General features: G+C 44.2%; 1 protein-coding gene across 3 annotated transcripts in view; it reads left to right on the top strand.

Annotated features, from left to right (window-relative positions):
- The window catches only part of LRP4 (LDL receptor related protein 4), a 151,432-nt gene that overhangs the window by 16,056 nt on the left and 117,562 nt on the right, over positions 1–17,814 (top strand). The window lies entirely within an intron of this gene.

Below are 17,814 nucleotides of genomic sequence, written 5' to 3'. Positions count from 1 at the left end.
CAGGTTCAGAGGATTGAGCCAATATTCCAATAGTGGATGGCCCTGCTAGCTTGACAGATGTTGATTATGGTGTTGACTTTTGTTGATGGGGCCGGGCTGAAGATTGTCGGCCAAACAGCGCCTGCAGCCAGTCGGCTGCAGGCAGTGTTTAGGTACACTGATGCTAATGGCTTTCAGAATATAATAGGCTGGCGGGGGAGATTCCTCCATCCACACTGTGAGTGAGAAACTTGTAAAGCGCAACACATGCGAACTGAATCGCCTCTGGGCGCTGTATCCATTTCATGGGTAAGGAACCCCTTGACCTCAGAAGAGATGGGTTTTAATCTTTCTCCTGAAGGCCAAGTGGTCCGACTCCAGTCGGATGGTGGTTGGTTGTGCATTCCACAGGCGAGGTCCCTGGACTGAAATCTTCGATCTCCTGTGTGGATGGATGAATCTGTTAGTTTTATTTTGCTGAGAAGACTGCATGAAAGAGATCTGTTGTACATTATGCAAAGACTTCTGGGAAGATCAGTGAGCCAAAGATGCAAGCAAGAAATTACCTTTCTGGGGGTGTTCTGCCCACCAACAGCATAAATGCGCCTCTAGGTTGCCATATTGCATTGAATTTTAAAATAAATTACTGCACTGCCTATTCCTGTGGGAAGAGCAAAACTCTGCTGGACCTCTGGTTCTGTTTTTTTTTTCCATAGGAAAGAATAAGACTGCTGCACATAAACTATATTACCATGCTGCCTTTATACGCACCTGAACCTTTAATGGCATCCCAGTCTTAGTCCGTAGGGTTCAATATTGAGTTGGCCCACCCTTTGCAGCTATAACAGCCTCTTCTTTTCTTCTGGGAAGGCTGTCCACAAAGTTTAGGAGTGTGTCTATGGGAATTTTTGACCATTCTTCCAGAAGCGCATTTGTGGGGTTAGCCACTGACAGGGCCTACCCGGGATACCGGGAAATTTCCCGGTAGGCCACCTCCACTGGGGCTGCTTTGAGCGGCAACTGCAGCACTTTCCTCCCCCTCTGGCGCTCGTATGTCACGGAGCTGGGTCTGTGTGCAAGGGCACGCCCCCCCAGACCGGCTTGTGTGATGGCCTTCTAGATGGAACACTGAATCAGTGTTCCCGCCTATTACACAAGCTGGTCTAATGGGGCGGGACCTTGCACACAGACCCAGCTCCGTGACATACGAGCGCCAGAGGACAGAGGGAGGAGAGCACTGCAGTTGCCGCTCAAATCGGCCTTAGGGCAGGTGGCCTACCGGGAAATTTCCCATTATCCCGGTAGGCCAGTGTGAGCAAGACCTTATGGTTAGTGTCGGTGCACCAATTTTGGCACGTATTTTCAAAAGATATATCTTTTGTATTACAAATTTTTCTCAGCATCTTCATGACAGAAGTAGCAAAGAATCTGTGATACATTTCCCAAAAAATCTTTGCAAAGCCGCATTCTTAAAATGATCATTTTTTTTTAGTGCTGGAGTTTTTACGTCAACACTTCTTTATACGCAGAACAGATTACCAATGGAAGAAAGAGCTAAGAGTTTGTTAATGTGATGGGTGTATAGATAACAACATTAAATGCCCATGATCCATGTCAGCTGGCTAATTACCCTGTTTTATAATTGATGCGAAGATTTGGAAGGCGCTTTAGTCTTGGTGAGCTGTGAAAACCTCTCTAATTGACCAGATTTGGCCGCAAAGTTCAGTACGATCCCTGGGGAAGCTTGGCAAAGCTAGCATTTGGGAATACCCCAAACCAATATATTCCATTCATATGCAAACCAGGCACATTCTCATGTGTACTAATTGGTTATTCCTCAAATCTGGATGCCCCGAGGGTTGGGAACTGGTGATGCTGTGCTGTTTTTAGGAGCGCCGAGGCTGTTTTTAATCCATTCAGTGCCCGAGGGGAGGTATGCTGAAAATCCAGCTTGAGGAACAACGGGTTAAAGGACCACAGTCTTTTTCTCTGTGTGACAGGAGGGCGCAGTCCCCGTCTGCGAAAACTGTCGCATAGCAAAAACTTAAAGGGGTTTACAAGAGCTCAGATGGTTGAGTTGGTTCGATTGACAGCCATATTCTGACAAGAGAGCTACAGAAATCTGACTGACACAGTGGAACATCAGGGATGAGACTTGAAGGACAAGTATACTCATGAGGGGGGGTCATTATGCACATTATGAGAAAAAGGCATCTATGCATTTAAAAGTCCCCAGCGCCACCATAGGAAAAATTCTCAGCAAAATCCTTAGATGTGGTTTTCACTACTTTTTTTTTTTTTTTTTTTTGCATGTGGCACTCTGTATCGTCCTATACAAAGTTGTGTCTGATCAGGAGCTTTCAGTGATGGATTGCAAGTCAGTACATGTGATTTACATTTCATGTAATTTAGCTGAGCAGCCTATATTGCCTAATGGTCGTTGTCATTGGAGACCAATGCCGACAAAAAAAATGGCAGTTTTCTTTTTCCGGGGTTACAGGATAGGAAGACTGTGGATTGAAAATTGATTCTTTTTGCTTCTGTATTTATTGTGTGTGTGTGTGTGGTGGTGTTTTTATTTTTTGTCAGCAGCTCTCTGTTTGGAGCGCTGGGAGAACCCGAGCCATTGGCGGTGTTCGATCGCTTGGTTCTCAGTGCAGAGACAGATGCAGCATCCACCTATGATGGTAAAAAAACAAAACAGGTCTCTTTTAAGCAGGTTTGAGACTATGGGGGTTTATTTACAAAAAAAAAACAAAACAGCATTTTAGCTTGCACATGATTTGAATGATAAAATCAGCAGAGCTTCCCCTCGTTTCAGACCCACCTCTCAGATTTACAGCAACTGCACTTCCAAGTGCACTTTCAGTGCAAAGTGGATTTGCCTTTTGTAAATAACCCCCTATGTGGGGCTGAGCGAAAAGTACATGTAAAGCTCAAAACTTTTTTTTTTCGTTTTTGCTGTTGGTGTCCTTGCTGGGGAGATTTTTCCTAGCGGGCATGCTCCTGAGCCCAGCTGTGTTTATCCGTAGACACACATGCAACATGGCTAGGCCTAGACCCTGTTCTCTGCTCGAAGGATTTGATTGACAGGAGTAACTAGGATCCAATGGCTCCTGCTGCTGCCTCTGGGTCCTGTGAGGGGAGATTGGAGAGAGCTGCTGCAGACGTCCTCCTTTTAGGCAACGTTCACACAATGTGCGCATTGGTGTGCTGTGGTGCCAATTATTCTCACATTTACACACCTCACCAACGCACCTGTGTTTTAGAGCGCCACGGCCACTACCTTGCATTGTGATGCCCTGCTTTTCAAAAAGCACCCCTGGATCGAGTGAGTGGGTATGTATTGTTGGGTGTGGTTGGTTGTCCTATTTCGACTGTGACTTATGCATTAAGGTAAAAGTTTTCCCTTTTAGAACCACTTTAAGTTTGACCATACACGGTTATTTATTTTAATCAGCCAGTGGAAACAAACAGATCCCTCCATCCACACAAGCAAGGTGGATGAAGGAATTCCTTTTATTGTCATCTGTGTCAGTGCCGGGACAAGGCCACCCAGGGCAAAGATGCCAAACAGCCAGGACCGGGAGGGACAACTGCCCTGGACGCTATAGTTTACTGGGGGTAACCTTTCTATTGTTGCAAGGCTGACAGGAGTAGTGACCGAGGCAGTCATTTTGAAAACCGAGTGACTGAGGCTGCGTACACACGGTCATTCCAAACCGATGAGAATGGTCCGACGGGCCATTTCCATTGGTTCACCGCTGAAGTGGCCTGATGGTCTGATGTGCGTACACACCATCGTTCCAAAAAACGATCGGGTCAGAACGCGGTGACGTCAAACACACGACGTGCTGAATAAAACAAAGTTCAATGCTTCCAAGATTGCGTCGACTTGATTCTGAGCATGCGTGGGTTTTGAACCGATGCTTTCTGTACTAACCATCGGTTTGGACCGATCGGGCAGCGGGCCATCGGTTCGATTTTAAAGCATGTTTTAAATTTTGGACTGAAGGACAACAGACCGATGGGCTATACACACGGTCGGTTTGGACCGATGAAACTGAACCTCGGTCCATTCTCATCGGTTTTGTCCGACCGTGTGTACGCGGCCTGATGGGTGTAGGATCCCCTAAGCTTGAAAAATTATGGGATCCTCTAAGCTTGCACATCATGAGCGGGAGGAGGGGGGCGCAGTTTGGGATATTTGCCCTGGGCACTAGATGACCTTGTCCTGGCACTGTGAAAAATAACTACAGCGCTAAATTAAATACTCAAAAATTATAGCATTAATAAATCACCAAATAATAAAAAGCTGCAAAAATATTTGGTAGTGGGTCAAACAAAGTAAAAAATGTGTATAATAAAAATATTGCGCTAATTATTAACTTAATTATGCCAACCGTGCTGAAACAGTGATTCAAAAAACAATATAGAAACAAATCCACAAATTGTGTCCAATTGTATATAGACTGTGCACCAGTGTTTCAACGAAAACAACAACACCCAGTTCAGTGCAGTGATAGGATTAATCGATGTGATCACAGACACACTCTCCTGCTTCACAGATGGGGGGGGATCTCCTCCACACAGACACCGCTCATGAAAAAAGGGAAAGGAGACAGCTCATTGCACAGATGGTATGGCACCAAAAAAACAACAGATATTCCTCTAGAATGGCACACTCACGCTACCGCCGTTAAAACAAAGCATAGATCTCCAATGCACCAATCCTCCATAGGGCCGCTCAGCTGATGTTGCATCTACTCATTCAGATCCACTGTCCGTCCCGCTCGTAGCTCCTCCCCCACGCGTTACGTCAATGGTCACTTGACTTACTCATGGGTCACTCCCCATCAGCCCTCAGCTGTTGATATTTATAGTCAGTGAGGCTGACAGGTAAAAACGGGAGCGAAGGAGTGATTGCACATCGTCATCATTGCTGGCATTCAAAGGATTAAACATGCATTGTACACAATATCTAATGCATGTTAGCAATTTTAATAAGAACTTAAATGTTTAAAAACTTTATCTAAAAACTTTACCGATTATGGCATTAATAGACACTGAGGATATGCATCAAAGGCATAGCAGCCTCTAGTGTCTAAACACAATATTGCAGCTTGTATTACAAAAAACCTTATCAAGCAATCAATTAGACACAAATATAATCGCATTATTAGCATACACTTACAAATATACAATAAAATAAAAATCCCAAATATATTGCGGTTTTAAGACCCATAGATGCTCTATGAATAAATTACAGATATGATTTAAAAGTTAAAATTATTTTAAAAATATTTTAAAATTTAAAATTTAAAATATAAAAATACAGAGAGGAATTCAGTATATACAATATCACAAATACTTAATTAGTTATCAGAGATGAAACAATTGAGGTCGAATTCTATATTTAACCCATTGGGCGATAAAGACCTCATTTCGAGTGTTTGGTGGGATCTTACAACCCATGAACAATATATAAAAGAAGGTATTGTACCGCGGAGACTGAGATGGGATGTACCAATAAATGATGGTCTTCTAGATAAAGATTCTATAGAAGAATGGTATCAATTTTTTAATGTGAAAGGGACAGAAGTATTACAATTTTTAATCAAACGGAAACAAAGAAAACTTTCCATGATTAATAAACAGATTGCAGAGTGCAAAGTTTTTCTAGATGAGCATAAGGAAAGCACGTCCTTTTTAACACTCACAGCCCAATTAAATAAAGTTTTAGAACAAAAAGATATTGAAATTAAACAACGGAAGAAGAGAAAATATCTTAGGGATACCAATGATTATAAACAGCACCAGACCTTCAAGTGGCAAATTAATCTCAAGGATAGCAATAGGGGATCAATCTCATCATCCCCGGATAGGGAGGTTCGAATAGTTTCTCCAAGGAGAGAGATGAGATATAGATCTCCGGAACCCACCGGTAGTAATGGTGGTGAGGATGGTAGATTGTATAGGGACAATCATAATGGCTATGGTTCCAGCAATCCACCAAGATCATCAAGAAATGACCATAATGAACCTAAAACCCCAAAACCCTGGTGGGGGAATAAGAACAATCAGAAACCAAGATCTAAATCTCCGAGAAAACCGGCTTGGAAAAACAAGAATAACCAAAAACAGTCTAAACCTCCACAAAATCGACAGGATTACCAAGGGGGACAACAGTACGGTTACCAACAGGACCATCAGTACTATACACATGACTGTAGGGATCCGAGGGATAATTATCCCCAACAGCAATCTAGACCACTATCCCAACAATATAACTATGGGAGCTCAACTCCCAGGGATTATTATCATTATGATAATAGAAGAAGTCCCATACCCACGCTGAATAAATATGAACCACTGGGGAATTACAGAGAGGAAAACGATTCACGGTCTTTTTTAGAGTATCGTCGGAGCGAGAGAACTCCTCCACGGTACGATCAAACGACACATATGCGAAGCCCAAACGAAAGAGAGGATGCAGAGGAGGATACAAGATCCAACAAAAGAAGGAAAGTCTAGTAGGGGAGGGCATTTATAATATTAGTGGAATTGAACTAACACGCACGGAACTTTTAACTCTGGATAAAGGGCTTAAGTTTGCACCAAAACGCAACTTAAGCAAATTCGATGTCTATGTAGATATACAGAAGTATACCAGGAAGCTTAATATCAAAAAATATATGATGAACCAACCTATTAAAGGAATACAGGATCAAAATCCTTTAGGGAGAGTTCAACATAGCCAACTGAGGAACAAATCATTATTTAATCCCCAAGTCCATAATAATGAACATGTTGAAGTTTTCAATAAATTGGTACTCAGAGATCTGGACAAATTGAAAGTAAAAAAAGTCCCTGATTCTACAAGTATACATAAAGGAATAAAAGAATTAGAGGAAAACAAACAGGTCATAATTAGACCTGCGGACAAAGGAGGAGCCATAGTGGTACTTTCAAAAGAATACTATTATGAAGAATTGGAAAACCAACTGCAAGATTCCAGCACATATATTAAATTGAGAGGAAATCCTACAAATGAATACAAGGATGAATTAATTGATCTGGTACAAAGAGGAAAGGAAAAAGGAGTACTCCATAAAAGAGAATCCAAGTACTTAGTCCCTGATAATTGTAGGGTTCCCATTATATATACAATTCCGAAGATTCATAAGGACCCTTTAAGACCCCCAGGGAGACCCATTATTAATGGTATTCAGTCCATAAATGCAAGATTAGGACAGTATGTAGATAAGTTCATTCAACCGTTGGTCCCACAAACTAGGGCTTACCTAAGGGACACTAAACATTTGATCCAGATTTTGGATACTGTAAAGGTTGAAACATCGGAGAACTACCTACTAGCAACAGCTGATGTGTCCTCGCTCTACACTATTATAAATCATTTAGAAGCAATCCAGGCATCGAAATGGGCTTTAAATAAATTTGGGTCACTTGTGTCTAGACAGAATAGATTTGTGTTGAGATGTTTGGCATTCGGCCTACAACATAACTATTTTTGGTATAGACAAAAGTATTACCGGCAATTAAATGGCATTGGCATGGGAGCCAAATATGCACCTAGTGTTGCCAATGTCTTTATGGCCGAGTGGGAGGAAGTTGCAATTTATCAGAACTTGCCAGATCAATTGGTTTTATATAAAAGATTCATCGATGATTGTATCCTCATATGGAAGGGAGATGCGGAATCATTGGTTCAATTCTTTGAGAAATTGAATCTTAACCAGAAAAACATTGTACTTACCTATACCATCAATGATAAAAAGATACAATTTCTGGATTTAGAAATTTCACTTGAAGCTCAAAAGATCATTACGAAAACCTTTTTCAAACCGGTAGAACGGAACAGCTATATCCCGGTAGATAGCTGCCATCATGATCCATGGCTCATTAACATACCGAAAGGTCAATTAGTAAGAATCCGCAGGAATTGTACCGATCCTCAGACCTATTTGGAACAAGCCAACTGGATTGGTGAGAGATTCACCAAAAAAGGGTATGACAGTAGTTTCATCCAGACGCAAATAAAAAACGTGTTAGATATACCGAGAGAGACACTAATTGAAGATAAAATCACAAACAAAATCATGGATGACAATATACCAATAATTTTGGACTACAATGTCCAACACAGACAACTGGAATTGATCTTCAAACGGCATTGGTCTATATTGCAAGCTGATCAACAGCTGCAATGCATACTTCCAAGTATGCCAAGGGTAATATACAGACGTGCTCCCTCTTTGAGGGATTTGGTGGCTAAAAATGTACCCGATCCCCCCACCAAATCAAATACTCTTACCTTTTTTCAGGGAAAAGGTTTCTTTCCTTGTAAAAGGTGTTTTGCCTGCAAAAAGACCAACTTTAATGGTCAAAAATGTTCCAGCTTCACGTCCAATGTTACACAAAAGGAATATCAAATAAAAGACTTAATAACATGCAGAACAGAGGGTGTTGTTTATGCTCTACAATGTTCGTGCTCTCTGCAGTACATTGGTCGCACAAAAAGACCTCTATGGAAAAGGCTCAGGGAACATGTTCAAAATATTGAAAAGGGCTTTCCGAATCATAATGTGTCGCGCCATTTTGCTTCTTGCCACAATATGAATCCTAAAGATCTTAAATTTTGGGCAATTGCTAAATATAACCCCCATTGGAGAGGTAGCCATATGGTACGGACTTTAAGCCAAACAGAATCAAGATGGATACACGAAATGAGGTCTTTATCGCCCAATGGGTTAAATATAGAATTCGACCTCAATTGTTTCATCTCTGATAACTAATTAAGTATTTGTGATATTGTATATACTGAATTCCTCTCTGTATTTTTATATTTTAAATTTTAAATTTTAAAATATTTTTAAAATAATTTTAACTTTTAAATCATATCTGTAATTTATTCATAGAGCATCTATGGGTCTTAAAACCGCAATATATTTGGGATTTTTATTTTATTGTATATTTGTAAGTGTATGCTAATAATGCGATTATATTTGTGTCTAATTGATTGCTTGATAAGGTTTTTTGTAATACAAGCTGCAATATTGTGTTTAGACACTAGAGGCTGCTATGCCTTTGATGCATATCCTCAGTGTCTATTAATGCCATAATCGGTAAAGTTTTTAGATAAAGTTTTTAAACATTTAAGTTCTTATTAAAATTGCTAACATGCATTAGATATTGTGTACAATGCATGTTTAATCCTTTGAATGCCAGCAATGATGACGATGTGCAATCACTCCTTCGCTCCCGTTTTTACCTGTCAGCCTCACTGACTATAAATATCAACAGCTGAGGGCTGATGGGGAGTGACCCATGAGTAAGTCAAGTGACCATTGACGTAACGCGTGGGGGAGGAGCTACGAGCGGGACGGACAGTGGATCTGAATGAGTAGATGCAACATCAGCTGAGCGGCCCTATGGAGGATTGGTGCATTGGAGATCTATGCTTTGTTTTAACGGCGGTAGCGTGAGTGTGCCATTCTAGAGGAATATCTGTTGTTTTTTTGGTGCCATACCATCTGTGCAATGAGCTGTCTCCTTTCCCTTTTTTCATGAGCGGTGTCTGTGTGGAGGAGATCCCCCCCCATCTGTGAAGCAGGAGAGTGTGTCTGTGATCACATCGATTAATCCTATCACTGCACTGAACTGGGTGTTGTTGTTTTCGTTGAAACACTGGTGCACAGTCTATATACAATTGGACACAATTTGTGGATTTGTTTCTATATTGTTTTTTGAATCACTGTTTCAGCACGGTTGGCATAATTAAGTTAATAATTAGCGCAATATTTTTATTATACACACTTGTCCTGGCACTGCAAATTGCATCCCCCCCTCCCCCATTCATGATATGCAAGCTTAGATCCTATGCCCAGCAGTCTCTACACGTGTGACCGAAGGATCCCTACTGTAAACCATTGCGCCCTTCTTGCCCACCTCTTGTCCAGGCCCTGATCTGTGTCCCCATTGACTATAGTTGCTAATCGATAAAAAAAATCCATCTTGTCCACTCAACAAAGTTGATTCAACTATTGACTATTAGGCCTCGTACACACGACCGAACATGTCTGCTGAAACTGGTCCGCGGACATGTTCGGTCGTCTGTATGGGCGAGCGGACCGGATTCCCGTCCGAGCGGACAGGTTTCCAGCGGACTAATGTTTCTTAGCATGCTAAGAAACATGTCCGCTGGCACCATGTCCGTCGGTCTGTACGACTCATCGGACATGTCCTCTGGGCCGCAATCCCTCGCATGCGTCGAAGTGATTCGACGCATGCGTGGAAGCATTGACCTTCCAGGGTCGCGCACGTCATCGTCGCGGCCACGGCGCAGCCACGTCACCGCGTATCCTGTCCGCGGGGATTTCGGTTTGATGGTGTGTACAACCATCAGACCGAAATCTCCGAGTGGACCGTTTTCATCGGACATGTCCCCTCGTCTGTACGAGGCCTTAGTGAGCATAGGAGCCCACGCATGGGTTAAAATGTTTGCCGTCACTGCTGTACTGACCGAGTTTCAATCCATGTACAGCCAGCTTTAGAAGGAACTGTGTTTTTATATGCTGGAAAGCTTGCCTTTTTATAATAAAGTCTGTCAAAATCTCTATGGATCACAAGCCATTTATAAAAATAAATAAATTATGATTTAGGTAAAGAAACAGAATGACAGGCCAACAGGCAGAATTAATAAGGAAAATGGCAAGTGCAAATACCGTAAGCCACTGCGGTAATTTAGAACATCTGCTACTGGTCTCTATGTAGTAAGCAGGGATTAGGTTCTTGATGGTTGCACGTTGTTATAACACTTTGCTTTTTGAGAATGACGTTATGTTGGCTTTATGCATCGGGGTTAGGTGAGTGTGATGATGTGCTTCATGTTGAACGCTGTGTTTCCGATTCAAAGCTCTTTCTACGGAAATATTTGGTACCCGTGAACTTTTTTTTACCCCATCGCTGCCCTCTGTTTTACAACTTGCTAGAATGACTTGTCGGCCCCGGTGAGGTCTATGGGGATTTTGCTGATAATCAGCCAGCTGCAGAGCAGGAAGCGGAATCCAAACTGGAGATCTCGGAGTAGGGGACATGAAGGTCAATGTAATGTACATCATTCTACGCGCCAAGAGGGAAGTATGTGCTGTTTCTGAAGTCCTCCTTTTAGGCTACGTTCACACTATGGGCCAGATTCTCAAAGGAGATACGACGGCGTATCTCCAGATACGCCGTCGTATCTCTAAATCTGAGCGGTCGTATCTATGCGCCTGATTCGTAGAATCAGTTACGCATAGATTTCTATTCGATCCGACCGGCGTAAGTCTCTTACGCCGTCGGATCTTAACTGCATATTTACGCTGGCCGCTAGGGGCGTGTACGCTGATTTACGCCTAGAAATATGTAAATCAGCTAGATACGCGAATTCACGAACGTACGCCCCGGCCGACGCAGTACAGATACGCCGTTTACGTTAGGCTTTTCCCGGCGTAAAGTTACCACTGCTATATGAGGCGTACATGCGGCGTACCAATGTTAAGTATGGACGTCGTTCCCGCGTTGAATTTTGAATATTTTACGTCATTTGCGTAAGTCGTCCGTGAATGGGGCTGGGCGTCATTTACGTTCACGTCAAAACCAATACGTCCTTGAGGCGTACTTTGGAGCAATGCACACTGGGATATTCCATGGGCGGCGCATGCGCCGTTCGTGAAAAACGTCAATCACGTCGGGTCACAAGTTATTTACATAAAACACGCCCCCCTGTTCCAAATTTGAATTAGGCGGGCTTACGCCGGCCTATTTACGCTACACTGCCGCAACTTACGGAGAAAGTGCTTTGAGAATACAGCACTTGCCCGTCTAAGTTGCGGAGACGTAACGTAAAGTAAATAGGATACGTTACGCCCGCACAAAAATACACCGATCTACGTCGGACCATTCTCATCGTTTTTGGTCCGACCGTGTGTACAAGGCCTTATGTGTTCCGGCAAATTTCAGAATTGGCTGAAATTTTGCTATGTAGGTGGCCCTATGTACCCCTTCCAAGGCACTGGGGTAATTCCAGGGTCAACACCACTTAGCAGAGCCAATGGCAGCACCAATACTCCGTCCTTCATCCCCCACTTTTTTTTTCCCTGTCTGTAAGGGTGTTTTTACGACCACCACTATGGTTGCATTCTTTCCACTGACCATCAATGTAGAGGGACATTTTTTTCACTGACCCCCCCCCCCCCCCCCAGTTGGTTAGTTTGAGGAGTTCCTAAAATATTTGTTTAGGTGTTCATCTTGGGTAAATCAGGTTGAGAAAAGCTGCCATAGAGTGTAATTCCATATTAAAGTTGGATTTTAAATAAGTTGCATCGACTGTTGCCTGAAACAGTTTTTGCTACACTGAAATTCCAAGCAGTGTTGGCTGCCCTGGCTAGTTTCCCTATCCTGGACTACAACGCACCTTCATCCCTATAATGTAAAAGGTAGGTGTTCTGTAGTCCAGCATTGAAGCGCTCAGCCAGAACTGACAACACTGGGGTAGATTCAGGTAGATTTGCGCAGTTTTTACGGAGGCGCAGCGCACCGTTTTGCTGCTGCGCCTCCGCAAATTACCTGCGCTACCCTTGATTCACGGAGCAGTAGCTCCGTAAATTGCGTGGGCGCTCCGGCAAAATGCCCGGCGTAAGCGCGCACAATTTAAATGATCCCGTAGGGGGCGGAAATCATTTAAATTAGGCGCGTTCCCGCGCCAAGCATAGGGCGCATGCTCTGTCGGGAAACTTTCCCGACGTGCATTGCGGCAAATGACGTCGCAAGGACGTCATTTGCTTCAAAGTGAACGTGAATGGCGTCCAGCGCCATTCACGATTCACTTACGCAAACGACGTAAAATTTTAACTTTGCGACGCGGGAACGACGGGTATACGTAGCATTGGCTGCCCCTGCTATTAGCAGGAGCAGCCTTACGCGAAACCCGACGGACGGAAACGACGTAAACTGCGTACGCAGGGCTCGCGTAACGTTGTAAATCGGCGTTAGTATGCAATTTTCATACTATACGCTGACCACTACGGGAACGCCCCCTAGCGGCCATCGTAAGAATGCAGCTTACGATACGATGGCATAAGAAGCCTTATGCCATTCATATCTTAGGCTGCAGTCGGCGTTTCGAGGTTCCTGAATCAGGAGCATTCGATACGCCGGGGCAAGTAAGCAATTGCGCTGCGTAACTATGGTTACGCAGGCGCAATTGCTCTTTGAATCTACCCCACTGCTTGGGATTTCCGTGCAGCAATTGCAGCATTGTCGGTAGACAACCAAGTTTAGGAGCTCACTCGATTTCTGGTCAACAGGTATTTTATTGTACTTGCAACATTTTTAAATGGGATAACACATGGGGAATTGCTCATGTAATGCATACGTTTTTTTGTTTGGTTTTTCCACCAGACCTACTTTTATTTCCTGGAATAAATTTGGTTTAAAATACAGAATTGTTCTAATATGTTTTTTACTGCCAGTATTATAGACCCTGGCACAGTCATTAGTTGTGCTGCCTTTTGTTTGCTCAGTAATTATAGTGCCATTGTTAGTCAAACAGGAATATAATTAGCTGAATGCTTGCAGCGACTTCTTCCAACACAAATTGCTGCATCGGACATGTAAGCCAATGTTATGTTTAAAGATTTTCCTCCTCCACTCCAAAAATACACAAGTTCACTGTGGCATGTTTTCAACAGGAGAACTACGCTTAACCACTTGCTTACTGGGCACATAAACCCCCTTCGTGCCCAGGCGAAATTTCAGCTTCCGGCACTGCGTCGCTTTAACTGACAATTGCGCGGTCGTGCGACGTGGCTCCCAAACAAAATTGACGTCCTTTTTTCCCCGTGGTATTTGGTGGTATTTGATCACCTCTGCGGTTTTTATTTTTTGCGCTATAAACAAAAAAAGAGCGACAATTTAAAAAAATATATATATATTTTTTACTTGTTGCTATAATAAATATCCCATTTTTTTTTTTAAACTATTTTTTTTCTCAGTTAAGGCCGATATGTATTTTTCAACGTATTTTTGTATTAAAAAATCGCAATAAGCGACTGGTTTGCGCAAAAGTTATAGCGCCTACAAAATGGGGGATAGATTTATGATTTTTTTTTTTTTTTTTTTTTTTTACTTGTAATTGCGGCCATTTTTTTTTTTTGTCAGGGCTGCGATATTGCGGCGGACGTATCGGACACTTTTGACACAATTTTGGGACCATTCACATTTATACAGCGATCAGTGCTATAAAAATGCACTAATTACTGTATAAATGTGACTGGCAGTGAAGGGGTTAACACTAGGGGGTGAGGAAGGGGTTAAATGTATTCCCTCATTGTGTTCTTACTGTGTGGGGGAGGGGGACTGACTGGGGGAGGTGACCGATGCTGTGTCCCTATGTAAAGGGACACAGATCGGTCTCCTCTCTCCCTGACAGCACGTGGAGCTCTGTGTTTATACACAGAGCTCCACGTCCTGCTGTGTTACCGACGATCGCGAGTGTCTGGCGGACATCGCGGCCGCCAGGCACTCGCATCGGGTCCCGAGCGATGCGCCGGGCACGTTGTTTCCCCGCTGCGCGCCCCCAGCGGCGCGAACAGGGAACAACAACAGCAGGACGTCCATAGACGTCCACCCGGCACTTGAGAGCCGCGCTGTGGACGTCTTTCGACCATAGCGCGGATCTCAAGTGGTTAAAGCGTCTCCAAACCCAAAAGCTAATATATCGCAGCTTGCCATCTTCTCTCCTCTTCCCCCCCCCCCCCCCCCCATTGCAGTAGCCACAATAGCCAGCTGGAACCAAAGTTGTACTATCAAGGTTGCTCTACTTTACACTTGAGGCCGGATTCACACTTGCGCGGTGCGAATTTCAGCGCTCTTATCTCTGCAGAGAAATAAGAGAACTGTTCAGCAGATCAGCTCCGTTTTAGATGTGAATTTGGAGACCTGGGAGAGGGGAGGGGGGAAGTGTATTGAGGTGAATGAGACAAATCCTGAAGAGAAATTAACACATCTGCGAATCAGCTGCGTGCCCATAGAAGATAATGGGCCTGAATTCGCACCTGAGCCGCACCCCAATGCCTAGAAAATGCACACGTTTTTTCGGCAATGCGCAGTGCGAATGCATCGCACATATGTGAACCAGCCTCATTGAAAACAATGTATTTAGAAATGTTCTGCTTATTGGATGAGGTTTAAGCCGCACTCAATTCGCATAGGTGTGAACCCGGCCTAAAGGGGTTGTAAAGGTTCGTTTTTTATCATCTAAATTGGTTCCTTTAAGCTAGTGCATTGTTGCTTCACTTACCTTTTCCTTCCATTTCCCTTCTAAATGTTTTTTTTTCTTTGTCTGAATTTCTCGCTTCCTGTTCCTCCTCAGTAAGCTGTTCTGGCTGACTAACCCCCAGCCAGAACGGCTCGGATGATGGGGACAAGCTTACTGAGGAAAAATAGGAAGTGAGAAATTTAGACAAAGAAAAAAAACTTTTAGAAGGGAAATCGAAGGAAAAGGTAAGTGAACCAACAATGCATTAGCTAAAAGTGGAGGTTCACCCGGAAATGTTAATTTTTAACATTAGATTGATGCTCATTTTTTAAAGGGGAATCGGCTAGTTTTTTTTAAATCTAAGCAGTACTTACCGTTTTAGAGAGCGATCTTCTCCGCCGCTTCCGGGTATGGGCTGCGGGACTGGGCGTTCCTATTTGATTGACAGGCTTCCGACGGTCGCATACATCGCGTCACGATTTTCCGAAAGTAGCCGAACGTCGGTGCGCAGGCACCGTATAGAGCCGCACCGACGTTCGGCTTCTTTCGGCTACTCGTGACGCGATAGATGTGACCGTCGGAAGACTGTCAATCAAGTAGGAACGCCCAGTCCCGAAGACCATACCCGGAAGCGGCGGAGAAGATCGCTCTCTAAAACGGTAAGTACTGCTTCGATTTTAAAAAAACGGTGCTGTCGGCGCTGTCAGTCTTCCCTGAAGCCAGGTGAACGTTTTCTGTTTTCTTTGACTCCTCTAGAGCTTTAAAGAGGTTGTAAACCTTAGAGAAAAAAAAAAATGAAAACCTGCAAGACGAAGGCATAATGAGCTAGTATGTATCGCATACTAGCTCATTATGAAATACTTACCTTAGATCACGCTGCGGAGTCCGCCTGCTCCCGCCAGCTCAGCGGGAGATCAGTCCGCTGATCTCCGCTAAGCTGGCAGATGACGAGCTCTTCTCTGCTCACTGAGCGGGGAGGGGCTTGTGCAGCGCCGCTGATTCCTATGGAGCGATCTGATGAAAACGGACAGCATGTCCGTTTTTGTCAGATCTGATCCGCCATGGATGGATATGGACATATTGCCATACGTCTGATTTTGGCGGATCGGGTCAGATGTCAGCGGACATGTCTCCGCTGACATCCGACGCTCCATAGGACTGCATGGAGCGGCCGTTCAGGTCCGCCGTCAAAACTGAAAGGCGGACCTTTACGGTCCGTCCGTGTGAATGGGGCCTTAAGCTCCAAAACTCCTCTCAGCATCCCATAATACCACAGGACACTTCTGATGGTTGCAGAAGCACCTTTGTTCAGTTGTAAGATGTCAGAATGGAAGGGCCTGGGTGAAATTTTAGATGAAAACCTGAATGTCTCCACGCAGGTTGGGGACTTAAAGGGGTTGTAAAGGTTCAGATATTTTATTTTTTAAAAACAAACATGTTATACTTGCCTCCACTGTGCAGTTCGTTTTGCACAGAGTGGCCCCGATCCTCTTCTTCTGGGGTCCCACAGCGGCTAATGGCTCTCTCCCGAGAGGGTTACCTTGCGTCCACGCTCCCGTCTCTTACACTTGCCGTCCATAGACACAGAGGCCTAGATTCACGTAGGGCGGCGTAACTATGTGCGGGCGTGGCGTATCTTATTTACGCTACGCCGCCGCAACTTAGAGAGGCAACTACTGTATTCACAAAGCACTTGCGTCCTAAGTTACGGCGGCGTAGTGTAAATGGGCCTGCGTAAGCGCGCGTATTTGAAAGTAAGCAGGTCGTGGGCGTGTTGTATTTAAATTAAGCGTGACCCCATGTAGATGCATGGCCGAATGAATGGCGCATGCTCAGTATCACGTCGTATTTACGCCCAAAGATACGCCGGCTCAATGCCTGTGACGTGAACGTAACCTACGCACAGCCCCATTCACCTACGACTTACGTAAAAAGATACACTTGTTCCGACGTCCATACCTTGCATGGGCTGCGCCACCTAGAGACCAGCTTTATCTTTACGCCGGCGTATGTCTTATGTAAACGGCTTAACTAATTGCGACGTATGTACGTTCGTGAATCTGTGTATCTTGCTAATTTACACATTCGACGCGGAAATCAACGGAAGCGCCACCTAGCGGCCAGCGTAAATATGCACCCAAGAGTCTCCTACGCCGCTCGTATCTTGGCAGAATTTATGCGTAACTGATTCTATGAATAGATACGACGGCGCCCATTCGGACTTACGACGGCGTATCTGAAGATACGCCTTCGTAAGTCTTTGAGAATCTGTGCCATAGTGTATGTCTCGGTCCCGCCCCCTGGTGGCCACGTCGTCGGATTTGATTGACAGCAGCGTGAGCCAATGGCTGCGCTGCTATCGATCTATCCAATTAACGCCGAGACTCCGTGGAGAAGAGGATGCCGGGGACGAGCCGAGCAGGTGAACGGGTAAGTAAAATGGGGGGGCTGGGGGGCCGCCATTGCCAAATGTTTTTTTTTTCACCTTGATGCATTAAAGAAGTTCTCTGACCTAA

The sequence above is a fragment of the Rana temporaria genome, chromosome 11 (assembly GCF_905171775.1).
Source record: "Rana temporaria chromosome 11, aRanTem1.1, whole genome shotgun sequence".
Taxonomy (NCBI): domain Eukaryota; kingdom Metazoa; phylum Chordata; class Amphibia; order Anura; family Ranidae; genus Rana; species Rana temporaria.
Note: the sequence above shows the minus strand (reverse complement) of the source record. Positions and strands in the feature narration are given on the sequence as shown.